This window comes from Rhinopithecus bieti, unplaced genomic scaffold (genome assembly GCF_001698545.2).
Source record: "Rhinopithecus bieti isolate Rb0 unplaced genomic scaffold, ASM169854v2 scaffold_14549, whole genome shotgun sequence".
Lineage (NCBI taxonomy): Eukaryota > Metazoa > Chordata > Mammalia > Primates > Cercopithecidae > Rhinopithecus > Rhinopithecus bieti.
In genome coordinates this window covers 1,925,063-1,943,131 of record NW_016808027.1, presented here as the reverse complement: position 1 = coordinate 1,943,131, position 18,069 = coordinate 1,925,063, and the positions used below count along the sequence as shown (strand labels likewise).

The 18,069-nt window shown below is 47.3% G+C and overlaps 1 protein-coding gene across 1 annotated transcript in view; it reads left to right on the top strand.

Moving 5' to 3' along the window:
• The first annotated feature begins 16,809 nt into the window (after positions 1-16,809).
• MRPL48 (mitochondrial ribosomal protein L48) overlaps positions 16,810-18,069 on the top strand; it is a 63,476-nt gene continuing 62,216 nt past the window's right edge. Inside the window, exon 1 of the mRNA XM_017885211.1 lies at positions 16,810-16,896. The gene's annotated coding sequence lies outside the window, so the exon portion shown is untranslated. The remainder of the gene's footprint in view (positions 16,897-18,069) is intronic.

The following is an 18,069-nucleotide window of genomic DNA, read 5'->3' as shown; positions in this document are numbered from 1 at the left end:
GGGACTACAGGCGCCCGCCACGTTGCCTGGCTAGTTTTGTATTTTTTAGTAGAGACGGGGTTTCACGGTGTTAGCCAGGATGGTCTCCATCTCCTGACCTCGTGATCCGCCCGTCTCAGCCTCCCAAAGTGCTGGGATTACAGGCTTGAGCCACCGCGCCCGGCCCGCCTCCATCTTTACCTCATCTCGCTGTAGGTGTATCTGTCTCCGTGTTGGGTTGGGAACCATGCTAGTGACCTCAGTTTAACTCGATCCCCTGCAAAGACCCTGTCTCCAAATAAGGCCACCTTCTGGGGCACTGGGGTTTAGGGTTTCAATTCAGCTGACAGCAGAAAGGAATGAGGGGAGACCCTGCCAGGGTGGGGCATGGGGAGCAGACCTTTCAATATTAAAAAATATATATTTTTGGTTTTTATTTTTTTTTAAGACAGGTCTCACTCTGTCCCAGGCTGGAGTGCAGTGACACTATCTCGGTTCATTGCAACCTCCGCCTCCCAGGTTCAAGTGATTCTCCTGCCTCAGCCTCCCAAGTAGCTGGGATTACAGGTGCCCACTGCCACACCTGGCTAATTTTTGTATTTTTAGTAGAGATGGGGGTTTCGCCGTGTTGGCCAGGCTGGTCTCAAACTCCTGATCTCAAGTGATTTGTCTGCCTCGGCTTCCCAAAGTGCGGGGATTACAGGCATGAGCCACTGTGCCCGGCTGATACAGTGATTTGTTTTCTTTTGGTTAGGTACCCAGTAGTGGGATTGCGGGATCAAATGGCAGATGTACTTTGAGTTCTTTGAGAAATCTCCATACTGTTTTCTATAGAGGTTGTACTGATTTACTTCCTGCCAGCAATGTATCAGCGTTCCCTTTTCACCACATCCATGCCAACATCTATTTGGTTTTTTTGTTTTGTTTTGGCTTTTAATAATGGTCATTGTGACTGGGATATATTCTGTATCTCATTGTGGTTTCAATTTGCATTTCCTTGGTGATTAGTGATGTTGAGCATTTTTTCATATGTTTGGTGGTCATTTGTAGGTCTTCTTTTGAGAAGTGTCTGTTCATGTCGTTTGCCCACTTTTTGATGGCAGGGAGCAGGTCTTTTTTTTTTAAAAGAAATTGCTGACCAGGAACAGTGATTCATGCCTGCAATCCCAGCACTTTGGAAGGCCGAGGCGGGTGGATCACTTGAGGTCGGGAGTTCAAGATCAGCCTGGCCAACCTGGCAAAACCCGTCTCTACTAAAATAGAAAATTAGCTGGGCATGGTGTGACAAGACTGTAATATCAACCCCTCAGGAGGCTGAGACATGACAATCGCTTGAACCTGGGAGGCAGAGGTTGCAGTGAGCAGAGATGGCACCACTGCACTCCAGCCTGGGAAACAGAGTGAGACTCTGTCTCTATCTCAAAAAAAAAAAAAAAAAAAAAAAAAAAAAAAAAAAAAAAAAAAAAAAAAAAAAAAAAAAAAAAAAATTGCTATTAGCTGGAAAAAACAGCAAGGGAGGAAAGCAGTGAGAAGGAGGGGGTGTGTGACCCCAACTGCTTCTGCCTCCTTCTCTTCCACCCGATCTTCCCACCTCCCATGGCCCTCCAGTGGGGAGGCCACCAGCACCCCACTTAAGCACTGCACTCCAGTCTGGGTGACAGACGGAGACCACATCTCTAAAAAAAGAGAAAAAATTAATGGGGTTGGGGAGAACAGAGCCAACATGAAAACAATTAGAGGGCCAGGCGTGGGTGGCTCATGCCTGGAATCCCAGCACTTTGGGAGGCTGAGGTGGGAGGATCGCTTGAGCCCAGAAGTTTGAGACCAGCCTGGGCAACACAGGGAGACTTCCATCTCTACCAAAAAATTTAAAAATTAGGCAATGTGATGTGCGTCTGTGGTCCCAGCTACTTGGGAGGCTGAGGTAGGAGGATCACTTGAGGCCAGGAGGTGGAGGCTGCAATAAGCCATGTTTGCACCACTACACTCCAGCCTGGGCAACAGAGGGAGACCCCGTCTCAAGAAAAAAAAAAAAAAAAAAAAAAGAGGCTGGGCATGGTGGCTCACACCTGTAATCCCAGCACTTTGGGAGGCTGAGGCAGGCAGATCACTTGAGGCCAGGAGTTCAAGACCAGCCTGGCTAACATGGTGAAAGCCCGTCTCTACAAAAAATATAGGCCAGGTGCAGTGACTCACGCCAGTAATCCCAGCACTTTGGGAGGCCAAGGCGGGCGGATCATGTGAGGTCAGGAGAACAGCCTGGCCAACATGGCGAAACCCCATCTCTACTAAAAGTACAAAAAATTTAGCCAGGTGTGGTTGTGTGTGCCTGTAATCCCAGCTACTCAGGAGGCTGAGGCAGGAGAATCACTTGAACCTGGGAGGTGGAGGTTGCAGCGAGCCAAGATCATGCCACTGTGCTCCAGCCTGGGTGACAGAGCAAGACTCTCTCTCCAAAAAAAAAAAAAAAAAAAAAAGCTGGGCATGGTGACACATGTCTGTAGTCCCAGCTACTTGGGAGACTAAGTTGAAGGATTGCTTGAACCCAGGAGGAGGAGATTGCAGTGAGCCACGATCGCGCCACTGAACTCCAGCCCAAGTAACATTGAGACCTTGTCTCAAAAAAACAAAGAAAGAAAAAATAAAAATAAAAGAAAGCAGTTATGGAGGAACCCACACAGTGGATATTGCGGAACTGAGTGTTTGCTGTGCGTGGTGGCCTCACCCCAATAACACTGTCCAAGGCCCAGTCCCTTCTCTCCCCTTATCTCCTATACTCATCCCTGCAAAGTCTTCTTACTTCCCTCTCACTAAACCCTCTTCCCACCTCTTGGGGTCAGTGGGTCAGACCCTACTGAGCACAGTGGAGTGAAGATGGTCACGGGGAGCCCTTGGCCTCCTATATCTGCCTGGATTTACCTGCAGGGGCTAGGCCCAGGCAGGGACAGGGGTGTGCTGTTTCTGGGAAGTTCTGCTGTGGGCCTGGGCCTATGGCCTGGCTTTGCCATCAGGAGGGCTGGCTATGGGAGCCGTGAGGCCTCGTTGGCCTTGGTCACTCGGCCTTGCCTCTCCATCCCTGGCACACTCTGTCTTAGGTAGCCGACCCCGGCCACCAGCACCCCACAGACTGAGCGACTTCATGCCGCTCATAGTGCTGAGATAATGGGGCTGAGACCTCTCAGCTGGTTCTAGACGAAACCGATTACATAATTTTAGGGCCCAGAGCAAAATGGGCATGCAAGGCCCTTTGTTCAAAGACTTCTTGTGATTTTTAAGAGATATGACCTCTCTCTGTTGCCCAGGCTGGAGTGCAGTGGCGACATCATAGCTCACTGCAGCCTTGAACTCCTGGGCTCAAGTGGTCTTCCCCACTCAGCCTACCGATTAGCTGGGACTAGAGGTATGCACCACCACACCTGGTTAATTTTTTTTTTAGTAGCGGTAGTATCTCGCCATGTTGCCTAGGCTAATCTCAAACTGTGGCTTCAAGTGATCCACCTACCTCAGCCTCTTGAGTAGCTGGGACTACAGGCGCGCACCACCACGCCCAGCTAATTTTTTTTGTTTTTTGGGAGAGACAAGGTTTTGCTATGTTTCCGAGACTGGTCTGAAACTCATAGCCTCAAGCAGCTCTCCCCTCTTGGCTTCCCAAAGTGCTGGGATTACAGGTATGAGGCAGCACGCCCAGCCTATTTTATTTTTTCATTATTGAAAGATAATATGCCAGACACAGTGGCTCATATCTGTAATTCCAGCATGTGGGGAGGCTGAAGCAGGAGGATCACTTTGGACCCAGAGCTTGAGACCATCTGGGCAACGTAGCAAGACCCCATCTCTACGTCTATTAAAAGTATTAAAAAGAAATTATATTATAAATTATATTAAATTACATTAATTTGCATGATCCCAGTGGGATGAAAGGTATTAAGTGAGGTTGGGGATGGGGCACCTAGGGTCGACACCCAGCCCTAATTTTTATATTTTGTATTTCTTGTAGAGATGAGCTTTCTCTCTATTGCTAAGGCTGATCTCGGACTCCTGGTCTCAAGTGATCCACTGCCCCTCGGTCCCCTGAAGGGCTGGGATTACAAGCATGAACCACCATGCCTGGCCAATCTATTTATTCTCAAGTGATCTTTTCTAGTTTGTGTCTTCCAGAGAATTTGTTCATTTCATCTAAGTTGTCAAATTTATTGGCATAAAGTTGTTGACAGATCTCCATTTTAATATCTGTAGAATCTGAGTGCCCTGGTAGTTTTCTTCATGTTTCTTGTGTTTGGGGTTTTTGAACTTTTTGGAGCTGTTGGCTTATAGTTTTTATCAAGTTTGAAAATTTGGGGCCATTGTTTCTTCACGTATTTTTTAGTTACCCCTTTTTCTCCTTGCCTTTACGTACTCGTATATATTAGGCTGCTTAATATATCAGTGTCCCAACACTCACTGATAATCTGTAAAACAGAAATTTTTTTTTTTTTTAGACAGGGTTTCATTCCATTGCCCAGGCTGGAGTGCAGTGATGCAATCTCAGCTCACTGCAACCTCCGCCTCTCGGGCTCAAGCAGTTCTCCTGCCTCAGCCTCTCAAGTAGCTGGTACTACAGGTGCATGCCACCATGCCCAGCAAATTTTTGTATTTTTTGTTGAGATGGAGGCTTCATGATGTTGCCCAGGCTGGTCTCGAACTCCTGGGCTCAAGTGATCTGCCTGTCTGGGCTTCCCAAAGTGCTGGGATTACAGGCGTGAGCCACTGCACCCCACCCTTAAATTTTTTTTTTATTTTTTTATTTTTATTTTTTTGAGATGGAGTCTTGTTCTGTCACCCAGGCTGGAGTGCAGTAGCATGATCTCAGCTCACTGCAAACTCCGCCTCCCGGTTCAAGTGATTATTCTGCCTCAGCCTCCCGAGTAGCTGGGACTACAGGTGTATGCCATCAAGCTCGGCTAATTTTTGTATTTTTAGTAGAGACAGAGTTTTACCATATTTGCCAGGTTGGTCTCGAACTCCTGACCTTGTGATCTGCCCACTTCGGCCTCCCAAAGTGCTGGGATTACAGGCATGAGCCACCACACCCAGCTCATTTTTTCTTTACGTCTTTCAATGTGGATAGTTTCTATTGTCATCCCTTCACATCATTATTCATTTTCTTCTTCAATGTCTAATCTGTCCTTAATCCCATCTGGTGTATTTTTTTTTATCTCTAGAAGTTCTGTTTGTTTATATACACATTTTTTCCATGTTTTTATTGAATTATTGCACATACAGAACACAGTTATAGAAACTATTTTGGACTGGATGTGGTAGCTCATACCTGTAATCCCAGCACTTTGGGAGGCTGAGGCAGGAGGATCCCTTGAGGCCCAGAGTTCAAGACCAACCTGGGCAGCATAGTGAGACCCATGTCTCTAAAAAAAAAACTTTTAAATAATTGGCTAGGCGTGGTGGCTCACGCCTGCAATCCCAGCATTTTGGGAGCCCAAGGCGGGTGGATTACCTGAGGTCAGGAGTTTGAGACGAGCGCGGCCAACATGGTGAAACCCCGTCTCTACTAAAAATACAAAAATTAGCTGGGCGGTGGCACGTGCATGTAATCCCAGCTACTCGGGAGGCTGAGGCAGGAGACTTGCTTGAGCCTAGGAGACAGAGGTTGCAGTGAGCCGAGATCGTACCACTGCACTCCAGCCTGGGTAACAGAGCAAGACTCTGTCTCAAATAATAATAAATAAAAGAAAAACGGAATGCAAAAATTCCCAGCACCAAACAAGGTAACATTCACAACATCTGGCATGAATCATTCTTGTCTTTTAAAATAATTTTTCTAGCTAAGAATATGTGACTGTACATTTTATTTTCTACTGAAGGACTTCAGTTGTCTGATTCATAAATTAAACTTCATTAAATTCATAAATTTAACTTCCTGATTACTTAAGAAATTCCATAAATCTAATAAATTAAATGTACATTTTAAAAAACTTCCCCACACATTGATAGTTCTACGAGCCTAATTAAATGTTTACATGTGTTGAATCTTAAGTTCTTTTAAATGTTTTAACAGTTTACAACCTTACAAGATTCTAATGGAAAATCACAAATCTAAATCAACCACTTACTTATATATTTCAAATTGCGATTACAATGTGGGCTTTTTTTTTTTTTTTTTTTTTTGAGTCTTGCCCTGTCACCCACGCTAGAGTACAGTGGTGTGATCTCGGCTCACTGCAACCTCTGACTCCCAGGTTCAAGCGATTCTTATGCTTCAGCCTCCCAAGCAGTTGGCACTATAGGCGCACATGTCACCATGCCCTAATTTTTGTATTTTTAGTAGAGGCAGGGTTTTGCCATATTGGCTAGGCTGGTCTCGAACTCCTGACCTCGTGATCTGCCTGCCTCAGCTTCCCAAAGTGTTGGGATTACAGGCATGAGCCACCATGCCCAGCCCGTTAGCATGGTATTCTAATAGGGCATATTCTCTCTTTTTAAAAATCTTTGTTTGTTTGTTTATTTATTTATTTATTTATTTATTTATTTATTTATTTTAGAGACAAGGTCTCACTCTGTCACCCAGGCTAGAGTGCAGTGGTGCCATCATAGCTCATTATGAACATGATCTCCTGGGCTCAAGTGATCCTCCCTCCTCAGCCTCCCGAGTAGCTGGGACTACAGGCGCGTGCCACCATCCCCAGCTAATTTTTATAAAATTTTGTAGAGACAGGGTCTCACTCTGTCACCTAGGCTGGAGTGCAGTGGTGCAATCATAGCTCACTGTAGCCTTGACCTCCTGGGCTCAAGCAATCCACTCCCTTCAGCCTCCCAAAGTGCTGGAACTATGGGTACGTGCCACCTGCACAATTTGACATTGCTGAACCTCTCCCAGCCTGGGGAGCAAACCCCCTACCCCATCTTCTTGCTTTACTTTCTGGGTCAGGATCCTCATGGCTGATTTCTAACTGAAATCAGCAGGCTGGTTAAGGGACCAGGGACTTTCCAGGGCAGGGAGTAGAGACTCAGAGGCTTCAAGAGAACGAAGGAGGATCGTGACTCTGGGAGACTAACTCACCTTTGTCTCTTTCAGACCTCAGTGTGAACAGGGCTGTGTGGGATGGAGGAGGGTGCATCTCCCAAGGGGACCTCTGGGACCCTCAGTGCCAGCAGCTGTCTCAGAGCTTTGAGAAAGGTAAGGCAAAGGACTCCAAGATCTGGGAAGATGGCTCACCTGCAAAAGGGCTAGAGCGACCCCTGCCAGGCTGGTGAAGCTGCCACATTTTACAGTGTGTGACGGCTTGAGATCTGGGGGCAGGAATTACAGGGCAGGCGTGGAATCACCCAAGCAGGGACTGTGGAAGAAAGGGGGCTCAGGTTGAGTTCAATTCCTAACAGTGTAGAAGGGAAGGCAGGAGAGACTAAGACACTGGAGAAACTGATTCCACTTCATCCTGAAAATGAATAATGACATCACTCATCTGAACACATTTGCAGTAAAAAGCCCAACTGAAACAATCACTCCTGACATAGAAAACCCTAAGAAACTCCTAAAGAAAACATCACTGTATCTTAAACAGGTTCTATGGTGAACACCAACATAAGCATAACACCTACAAACTTCATGGAGCAAGGAAGATCTTTGAGTGGCAGCACCAACCCTGAGACGACCTCGATTGAGTACAGTGTGGATTCAGACACTCCTGGTGTCTCCAGTACTGGGATGACACCAACAGAACCCATAACAACTTCAGAATCTACCAGTGACACCACTACACCTTTCCCCGGTTCTACTGAAAACACCTCATCTCCTACAACTCCTGAAGGCACCAACATGTGCATGTCAACACTGACTGAAGAAAGCACTTCATCAACAATGGATTTTGTCAGCACTGCACCTCAGAGCAGTTCAGAGGGGAGCAGGTCTTTAACACCTGTGGTTGATACGAGCACACCTCTGACCACTTCTGCTCAGGCCAGTTCATATTCTACTATTCCTGAAAGCACCACCATGCCCAAATCAACTGACAGTGAAGGAAGTACTCCATTACCAATTGTGCCTGTCAGCACCACGCCGGTGGCCACTTCTGAGGTTAGCACCCTTTCAACAACTCCTGTTGACACCAGCACACCTGTGACCATTTCTACTGAAGCCAGTTCATCTCCTACAACTGCTGAAGGTACCAGCATGCCAACTGCAACTCCTAGTGAAGGAAGCACTCCATTAACAAGTACGGTGGTCAGCAACATGCCGGTTGCCAGTTCTGAGGCTGGCAACCTTTCAACAATTCCTGTTGATACCAGCACACCAGTGACTACTTCTACTGAAGCTCATTCACCTCATACAACTGCTGAAAGCAGCGGGATGCCAATCTCAACTCCTAGTGAAGAGAGCATTCCATTAACAAGTATGACAGTGGGCACCACGCTGGTGGCCAGTTCCGTGGCTCACACCCTTTCAACAACTCCTATGGACACCAGCACCCCTGTGACCACTTCCACTGAAGCCAGTTCACCTCGTACAACAGCTGAAAGTACCAGCATGCCAATCTTAACTCCTAGTGAAGGAAGCACTCCGTTAACAAGTATGCCAGTCAACACCACGCCAGTGGCCAGTTCTGAGGCTAGCACCCTTTCAACAACTCCCGTTGGAACCACCACACATGTGACCACGTCAGCTGAAGCCAGTTCATCTCCTACGACTTATGAAGGCACCAGCATGCCACCCTCAACTCCTAGTCAAGGAAGCACTCCATTAACAGGTATGCCTGTCAGCACCAGGCCCGTGGCCACTTCTGAGGCTAGCACACTTTCAACATCTCCTGTTGACACCAGCACAACTGTTATCATTTCTACTAAAGCCAGTTCATCTACAACTACTGAAGGTACCAGCAGGCCAACCTCAACTCCCAGTCAAGGAAGCACTCCATTCACAAGTATACCTGTCAGCACCACACTGCAGGCCAGTTCTGAGGCTAGCACCCTCTCAACAACTCCTGTTGACACCAGCACACCCTGGACCAATTCAACTGTAGCCAGTTCATCTTCTACAACTGCTGAAGGTATGAGCATGCCAACCTCAACTCCTAGTAAAGGAAGCACTCCATTAACAAGTATGACAGTGGGCACCACAGAGGTGGCCAGTTCTGAAGCTAGCACCTTTTCAACAACTCCTGTTGACTCCAGCACCCCTGTGATCACTTCAACTGAAGCCAGTTCATCTGCTACAATTGACGGAGGTACCAGCATGCCAACCTCACCTCCTCATGAAGGAAGCACTCCATTTTCAAGTATGACAGTGGGCACCACGCAGGTGACCAGTTCTGAGGCTAGCACCCTTTCAACAACTCCTGTTGACTCCAGCACCCCTGTGATCACGTCTACTGAAGTCAGTTCATCTGCTACAACTGGCAAAGGTACCAGCATGCCAACCTCACCTCCTAGTGAAGGAAGCACCCCATTGACAAATATACCTGTCAGCACCACGCCACTGTCCAGTTCTGAGGCTAGCAACTTTTCGGCAACTCCTGTTGTCACCGGCTCAACTGTGATCATTTCTACTCAAGCCAGTTCAGCTACAACTGCTGAAGGTACCAGCATGAAAACCTCACCTCCCAGTCAAGGAAGCACTCCAGGAACAATTATGCCTGTCAGCACCATGCTACCTGCCAGTTCTGAGGCCAGCACCCATGAAACAACTGCTGTTGACAGCAGCATACCTGTGACCATTTCTACGGCAGCCACTTCGTCTCGTATAAGTGCTGAGGGTACGAGCATGCCAACCTCAACTCGTAGTCAAGGAAGCACTCCAGTAACATTTATGACATTGGGCACCACACCGGTGGCCAGTTCTGAGGCTATCACCCTTTCATCGACTCCTGTTGACCTCAGCATTGCTGTGACCATTTCTAGTCAAGTCAGGTCTTCTACTATAATTGCTGAAGCTACTAGCATGCCAACCTCAATTCCTAGTGAAGGAAGCACTCCATTAACAAGTATGCCTCTCAGCACCACGCCAGTGGCCAGTTCTGAGGCTAGCACCCTTTCAGCAATCTCTGTTGACATGAGCAAACCTGTCGTCATTGCTACTGAAGCCACGTCACCTCCTACAATTGCTGAAGGTACCAGCAGGCCAACCTCACCTCCCAGTGAAGGAAGCACTCCATTCACAAGTATACCTGTCAGCACCACACTGCAGGCCAGTTCTGAGGCTAGCACTCTTTCAACAACTCCTGTTGACACCAGCACACCGTTGACCCCTTCAACTGCAGCCAGTTTATCTCCTACAACTGCTGAAGGTACCACCATGCCAACCTCAACTCCTCGTGAAGGAAGCCCACATCACTGTCCCAGTTCTGAGGCCCCGCACACATGGAACAACTCCTGTTGACACCCAGCTCCTGGAACCATTTCCTACTGCAGCCAAGTTCATCTCATTCCAAGTGCTGGAGGGTACCAGCAATGCCAACTACTCCTAGTCAGGAGACACTCCAGTAACATTTATGGACATTGGGCACCACAGGTGGCCCAGTTCTGAGGCCTATCACCCTTTTCATCGACTCCTGTTGACCTCAGCTTGCTGTGACCATTTCCCCTAGTCAAGTCAGGTCTTCCTACTATAATTGCTGAAGCTACTAGCAGGCCAACCCTCAATTCCTAGTGAAAGGAGCACTCCATTAACAGTAAATGCCTCTCAGCACCAACGCCAGTGGCCAGTTCTGAGGCCTAGCCCACCCTTTCAGCAATCTTCTGTTTGACAATGAGCAAACCTGTCGTCAATTGCTACTGAAGCCACGTCACCTCCTACAATTGCTGAAGGACCATGAGGCCCAACCCTCAACCTCCCAGTGAAGGAAGCCACCCATTCACAGTATCCTGGTAGCACCACACTGGCAGGCCAGTTCTGAGGCTAGCACTCTTCAAACAACTCCCTGTTGACCCAGCAACACCGTTTGAACCCCCTTCAACTGCAGCCAGTTTATCTCCTACAACTGCTGAAGGTACCACCATGCCAACCTCAACTCCTCGTGAAGGAAGCACTCCATTAACAAGTATGACAGTGGGCACCATGCAGGTGCCCAGTTCTGAGGCTAGCACCTTTTCAACAACTCCTGTTGACGCCAGCACCCCTGTGATCACTTCTACTGAAGTCAGTTCATCTGCTACAACTGGCAAAGGTATCAGCATGCCAACCTCACCTCGTAGTGAAGGAAGCACTCCAGTAACAAGTATGCCTGTCAGCACCACACTGCTGGCCAATTCTGAGGCTAGCACCCATTCAGCAACTTATCTTGACACCAGCCTACCTGTGACCATTTCTACTGAAGCCAGTTCATCTCGTACAACTGCTGAAGGTACCAGCATGTCAACCTCAACTGCTAGTCAAGGAAGCACTTCCTTAACAAGTATGCCTGTCAGCACCAGGCCGATCACCAATTCTGAGGCTAGCACCCTTTCAACAACTCCTGTTGACTCCAACATTGCTGTCACCACTTCTAGTGAAGCCGGTCCTTCTACTACAATTGCTGAAGGTATTAGTATGGCAACCTCAATTCCTAGTGAAGGAAGCACTCCATTGACAAGTACGCCTGTCAGCACCACGCCAGTGGCCAATTCTGAGGCTAGCACCCTCTCAACAACTCCTGTTGACACCAGCACACCGTTGACCACTTCACCTGCAGCCAGTTCATCTCCTACAACTGCTGAAGGTACCAGCATGCCAATCTCACCTTCTAGTGAAGGAAGCACTCCATTAACAAGTATGCCTCTCAGCACCACCTGGCTGGTCAATTCTGAGGCTAGCACCCTTTTAACAAGTCCTGTTGACACCAGCACACCTGTGACCACTTCAACTGAATCCAATTCTTCCCCTACAAATGCTGAAGTTACCAGCATACCAACCTCAACTCCTAGGCAAGGAAGCACTCCACTGACAAGCGTACCTGTCAGCACAAGTCTGGCATCCAGTTTTGAGGCTAGCACCCTTTCAACAACTCCTGTTGACACCAGCACGCCTGTCACTACTTCCTCTGAAGCCAGTTCATCTCCTGCAACTGCTGGAGGTACCAGCATGCCAATCTCACCTACCAGTGAAGGAATCACTCCATTGACAGGTATGCCTTTCAGTACCACGCCAGTGGCCAGTTCTCGGCCTAGCACCCTTTCAACATCTCCTGTTAACACCATCACACCTGTGACCACTTCTACTGAAGCTAATTCATCTCCTACAAGTGCTGAAGGTACCAGCATGTCAACCTCAACTCCTAGTGGAGGAAGCACTGGATTAACAAGTATTACTGTCAACCCCACACCAGTGACCATTTCTGAGGCTAGCACCATTTCAACAACTCCTTTTGGCTCCAAAACTCTTGTTACCACTTCTAGTCAAGCCAGTTCATCTCCAGCAACTCTTCAGTTCACCACTATTCTTATGTCCACTCCAAGTGAAGGAAGCACTTCATTAACAACTATGCCCCTTAGCAGCACACATGTGACCAGTTCTGAGGCTAACACACCTTCCACACCTTCTGTTGACACCAGCACACCTGTGACCACTTCTACTCAGGCTAGTTCAACTCCTACAAGTTCTGAAATTATCACCATGCCAATATCAACTCCTAGTGAAGGAAGCACTCCATTAACAATTATGCCTGTCAGCACCACATCAGTGACCATTTCTGATCCTAGTACACCTTCAACAACTCCTGTTGACACTAGCACACCTGTAACAACCTCTACCCACATCAGTTCATCTCCTACAACTCCTGAAGTCACCACAATGCCAATCTCTACTCCTAGTGAAGGAAGCACTCCATTAACAACTATTCCTGTCAGCACCACACGTGTGACTAGTTCTGAGGGCAGCACCCTTTCAACACTTTCTGTTTACACCAGCACACCTGTGACCACTTCTACCCACGTCAGTTCATCTCCTACAACTCCAGAAGTAACCATCATTCCAATCACTACTCCTAGTGAAGGAAGCACTCCATTAACAACTATTCCTGTCAGCACCACACGTGTGACCAGTTCTGAGGGCAGCACCCTTTCAACACTTTCTGTTTACACCAGCACACCTGTGACCACTTCTACCCACGTCAGTTCATCTCCTACAACTCCAGAAGTAACCATCATTCCAATCACTACTCCTAGTGAAGGAAGCACTCCATTAACAACTATTCCTGTCAGCACCACACGTGTGACCAGTTCTGAGGGCAGCACCCTTTCAACACTTTCTGTTGACACCAGCACACCTGTGACCACTTCTATCCAAGTCAGTTCATCTCCTACAACTCCTGAAGGTACCAGTATGCCAATCTCGACTCCTAGTGAAGGAAGCACTCTATTAACAATTATGCCTGTCAGCACCACATCGGAGACCATTTCTGATCCTAGTACACCTTCAACACCTCCTGCTGACACCAGCACACCTGTGACCACTTCTACCCACGTCAGTTCATCTCCTACAACTCCTGAAGTCACCACAATGCCAATCTCTACTCCTAGTGAAGGAAGCACTCCATTAACAACTATTCCTGTCAGCACCACACATGTGACCAGTTCTCAGGGTAGCACCTTTTCAACACCTTCTGTTGACACCAGCACACCTGTGACCACTTCTACCCGAGTCAGTTCATCTCCCACAACTCCTGAAGTCACCACCATGCCAATCTCAACTCCTAGTGTACGAAGCAGTCCATTAACAACTATTCCTGTCAGCACCACACGTGTGACCAGTTCTGAGGGCAGCACACTTTCAACACCTTCTGTGGACACCAGCACGCCTGTGACCACTTCTACCCAAGTCAGTTCATCTGCTACAACTCCTGAAAGTACCAGTATGCCAATCTCAACTCCAAGTGAAGGAAGCACTCCATTAACTATTCCTGTCAGCACCACACGTGTGACCAGTTCTGAGGGCAGCACGCTTTCAACACTTTCTGTTGACATCAACACACGTGTGACCACTTCTACCCACGTCAGTTCATCTCATACAACTCCTGAAGGTACCACTATGCCAATCTCGACTCCCAGTGAAGGAAGCACTCCATTAACAACTATGCCTGTCAGCACGACATTGGTGACTATTGTTGATCCTAGCACACCTTCAACACCTCCTACTGACACAAGCACATCGGTGACCACTTCTACCTACGTCAGTTCATCTCCTACAACTCCTGAAGTCACCACGATGCCAATCTCTACTCCTAGTGAAGGAAGCACTCCATTAACAACTATTCCTGTCAGCACCACACCTGTGACCAGTTCTCACGGTAGCACCCTTTCAACACCTTCTGTTGACACCAGCACACCTGTGACCCCTTCTACCCAAGTCAGTTCATCTGCTACAACTCCTGAAGGTACCAGTATTCCAACCTCGACTCCTAGTGAAGGAAGCACTCCATTAACAACTACTCCTGTCAGCACCACACGTGTGACCAGTTCTCAGGGCAGCACCCTTTCAACACTTTCTGTTGACACCAGCACACCTGTGACCACTTCTACCCACGTCAGTTCATCTCCTACAACTCCTGAAGTCACCACCATGGCAATCTCTACTCCTAGTGAAGGAAGTACTCCATTAACAACTATTCCTGTCAGGACCACACGTGTGACCAGTTCTGAGGGCAGTACCCTTTCAACACCTTCCATTGACACCAGCACACCAGTGTTCACTTCTACCCAAGTCAGTTCATCTCCTACAACTCCTGAAGTCACCACAATGCCAAATTCAACTCCTAATGTACGAAGCACTCCATTAACAACTATTCCTGTCAGCACCACACGTGTGACCAGTTCTGAGGGCAGCACCCTTTCAACACCTTCTGTTGACACCAGCACACCTGTGACCACTTCTACCCAAGTCAGTTCATCTCCTAAAAGTCCTGAAGTCACCACCATGCCAATCTCTACTCCTAGTGAAGGAAGCAGTCCATTAACAAGTATTCCTGTCACCACCACACGTGTGATCAGTTCTGAGGGTAGCACTCTTTCAACACCTTCTGCTGACACCAGCACACCTGTGACCACTTCTACCCAAGTCAGTTCATCTCCTACAACTCCTGAAGTCACTACCATGCCAATCTCAACTCCTAGTGAAGGAAGCACTCCATTAACAACTATTCCTGTCAGCACCACACCTGTGACCAGTTCAGAGGGTAGCACCCCTTCAACACCTTCTGTTGACACCAGCACACCTATAACCACTTCTACCCAAGTCAGTTCATCTCCTACAACTCCTGAAGGTACCAGTATGCCAATCTTGACTCCTAGTGAAGGAAGCACTCCTTTAACAACTATTCCTGTCAGCACCACATGTGTGACCACTTCTGAGGGCAGCACCCTTTCAACACCTTCTGTTGCCACCAGCACACCTGTGACCACTTCTACCCAAGTCAGTTCATCTCCTACAACTCCTGAAGGTACCAGTATGCCAATCTCTACTCCTAGTGAAGGAAGCACTCCATTAACAACTATTCCTCTCAGCACCACTGATGTGACTAGTTCTGAGGGTAGCACCCTTTCAATACCTTCTGTTGACACCAGCACACCTGTGACCACTTCTACTGAGGCCATTTCATCTTCTGCAACCCTTTACAGTACCACCATATCTGTGTCAATACCCACGGAAATAAGCACCCTTGGGACCACTCTTCTTATCAGTACCACCCCTGTTACGAGGTTTCCTGAGATTAGTACCCCTTCCATACCATCGGTTGACACCAGCATGTCCGTGACCACTGCCTCTGAAGGAAGTTCATCTCCTACACCTCTTGAAGGCACCACCATGCCTATGTCAACTACGAGTGAAAGAAGCACTTTACTGACAACTCTCATCCGCCCTGTATCTGTGACGAGTCCTTCTGAGGCCAGCACACTTTCAACACCTCATGATGATACCAGCACACCTTTGCTCACCTCTACCGAAGCCAGTTCATCCTCCATACCTGCCAAAGGCACTACCATACATATTTCAACTACCAGTGAAAGAAGCACTCCATTAACAACTCTCCGTGTTAGCATCACACCTCCAACTAGCTTTACTGAGGCCAGCACACCTTCAACACCTTCTCTTGACACAAGCACAACTTTTACCCCTTCTACTGAAGCTGCCTCAACTCCCACCATTCCTGTAGCCACCACCAGATCTGTATCAATGACCACAGAAGAAAGCACACCTGGGACAACCATTTTTATTCCCAGCACTCCTGTCACCAGTTCTACTGCTGATGTCATTCCTGCAACAACTGGTGCTGTATCTACCCCTGTGATAACTTCCACAGAACTAAACACACCATCAACCTCTACTAGTAGTACCACCACATCTTTTTCAACTACTAAGGAATTTACAACAACTGCAATGACTACTGCAGCTCCTCTCACATATGTGACCAGGTCTACTGCCCTCAGCACAACCAGCAGAGGCTCCACTACTTCTGCATCAACACTTTCTGCAGCCAGTACACCTCACACCTCTACTTCTGTCACCACCCATCCTGTGACCCCTTCATCAGAATCCAGCAGGCCGTCAACAATCACTTCTCACACCATCCCACCTATATTTCCTCCTGCTCACTCCAGTACACCTCCAACAACCTCTGCCTCCTCCACGGCTGTGACCCCTAAGACTGTCACTACCATGACCACTGGGAGCACAAGGACCACTTCCTCCCCCACGGTGACCACCACCACTGTCCCCACGACTACTACTACAGTTAAGAGCACCCCCACCTCAACTCCTACTGTGCCAACAACCACATGTAAGTGATTTCTTGAATTTCCCCCCATTTTTTTATTATACTTTAATTTCTAGGGTACATGTGCACAACGTGCAGGTTTGTTACATATGTANCCCCCATGGTGACCACCACCACTGTCCCCACGACTACTACTACAGTTAAGAGCACCCCACCTCAACTCCTACTGTGCCAACAACCACATGTAAGTGATTTCTTGAATTTCCCCCCATTTTTTTATTATACTTTAATTTCTAGGGTACATGTGCACAACGTGCAGGTTTGTTACATATGTATACATGTGCCATGTTGGTTTGCTGCACCCATTAACTCATCATTTACATTAGGTATTTCTCCTAATGTTATCCCTCCCTCATCCCTCCAACCCACAGCAGACCCCGGTGTGTGATGTCTCCTGCCCTGTGTCCAAGTGATCTCATTGTTCAGTTCCCACCTATGAGTGAGAACATGCGGTGTTTGGTTTCCTGTCCTTGCGATAGTTTGCTCAGAAGGTTTCCACCTTCATCCATGTCTCTACAAAGAACTTGAACTCATCATTTTTTATGGCTGCATAGTATTCCCTGGAGTGAACAGGCAACCTACAGAATGGCAGAAAATTTTTGCAATGTACCCATCTGACAAAGGGCTAATATTCAGAATCTATAAAGAACTTAAACAAATTTACAAGAAAAAATCAAACAACCCCATCAAAAAGTAGCCAACGGATAAGAACAGACACTTTTCAAAAGAATTTTCCTTGTTGAAACTGACCTTTCTTTTCAATCTCCACTCACTACTTTTTGTGGTTTTCTTCTTAAACGTTTACTCCTAAACTCCTTTTGCTCTGACTTACTTGTTTTCCAATTGATAAAACTCACATCAAGGTTTTCTGTCTCAGCACTCTCTCACTTCTCCACTCTCGCTATTTCTTGCACAAGTTCCCCTTTTTTGAACAAAGTATTACCTCTCTTTGCCTGGGCACCTCAATCTCCAGTATTCTGTCTACAAGTCCTGTTTTCCCTCTTTTGTATTCTGCAGGTCTCTGTTCCATTGCACTTTGTATGCCATGATGTTATTAACTCTGAGTGGTTTATTTATGTTTTATTTTAAACTTTTTAGTTTACTTTGTAAACTTTCTAGTGGATTTTCTCACTGATTTTGTTCATACTAAAGTACAAACTTTTTTTTTTTTTGCAGAAGGTTTTTGCCAATTCATTCATGTGTACCTTTGTCAAGTATCTCTGCCACCATTCACTTTTATTTTGATTCATCTTATCCCCTGAGTATTCGCTATAGAAGCAAAAGAAGATTCCTTCACTTCTATCAGCTCTGAATTCTACCTCCAATACCTATGAGTGTTTTGCTGTCCTTACGTATC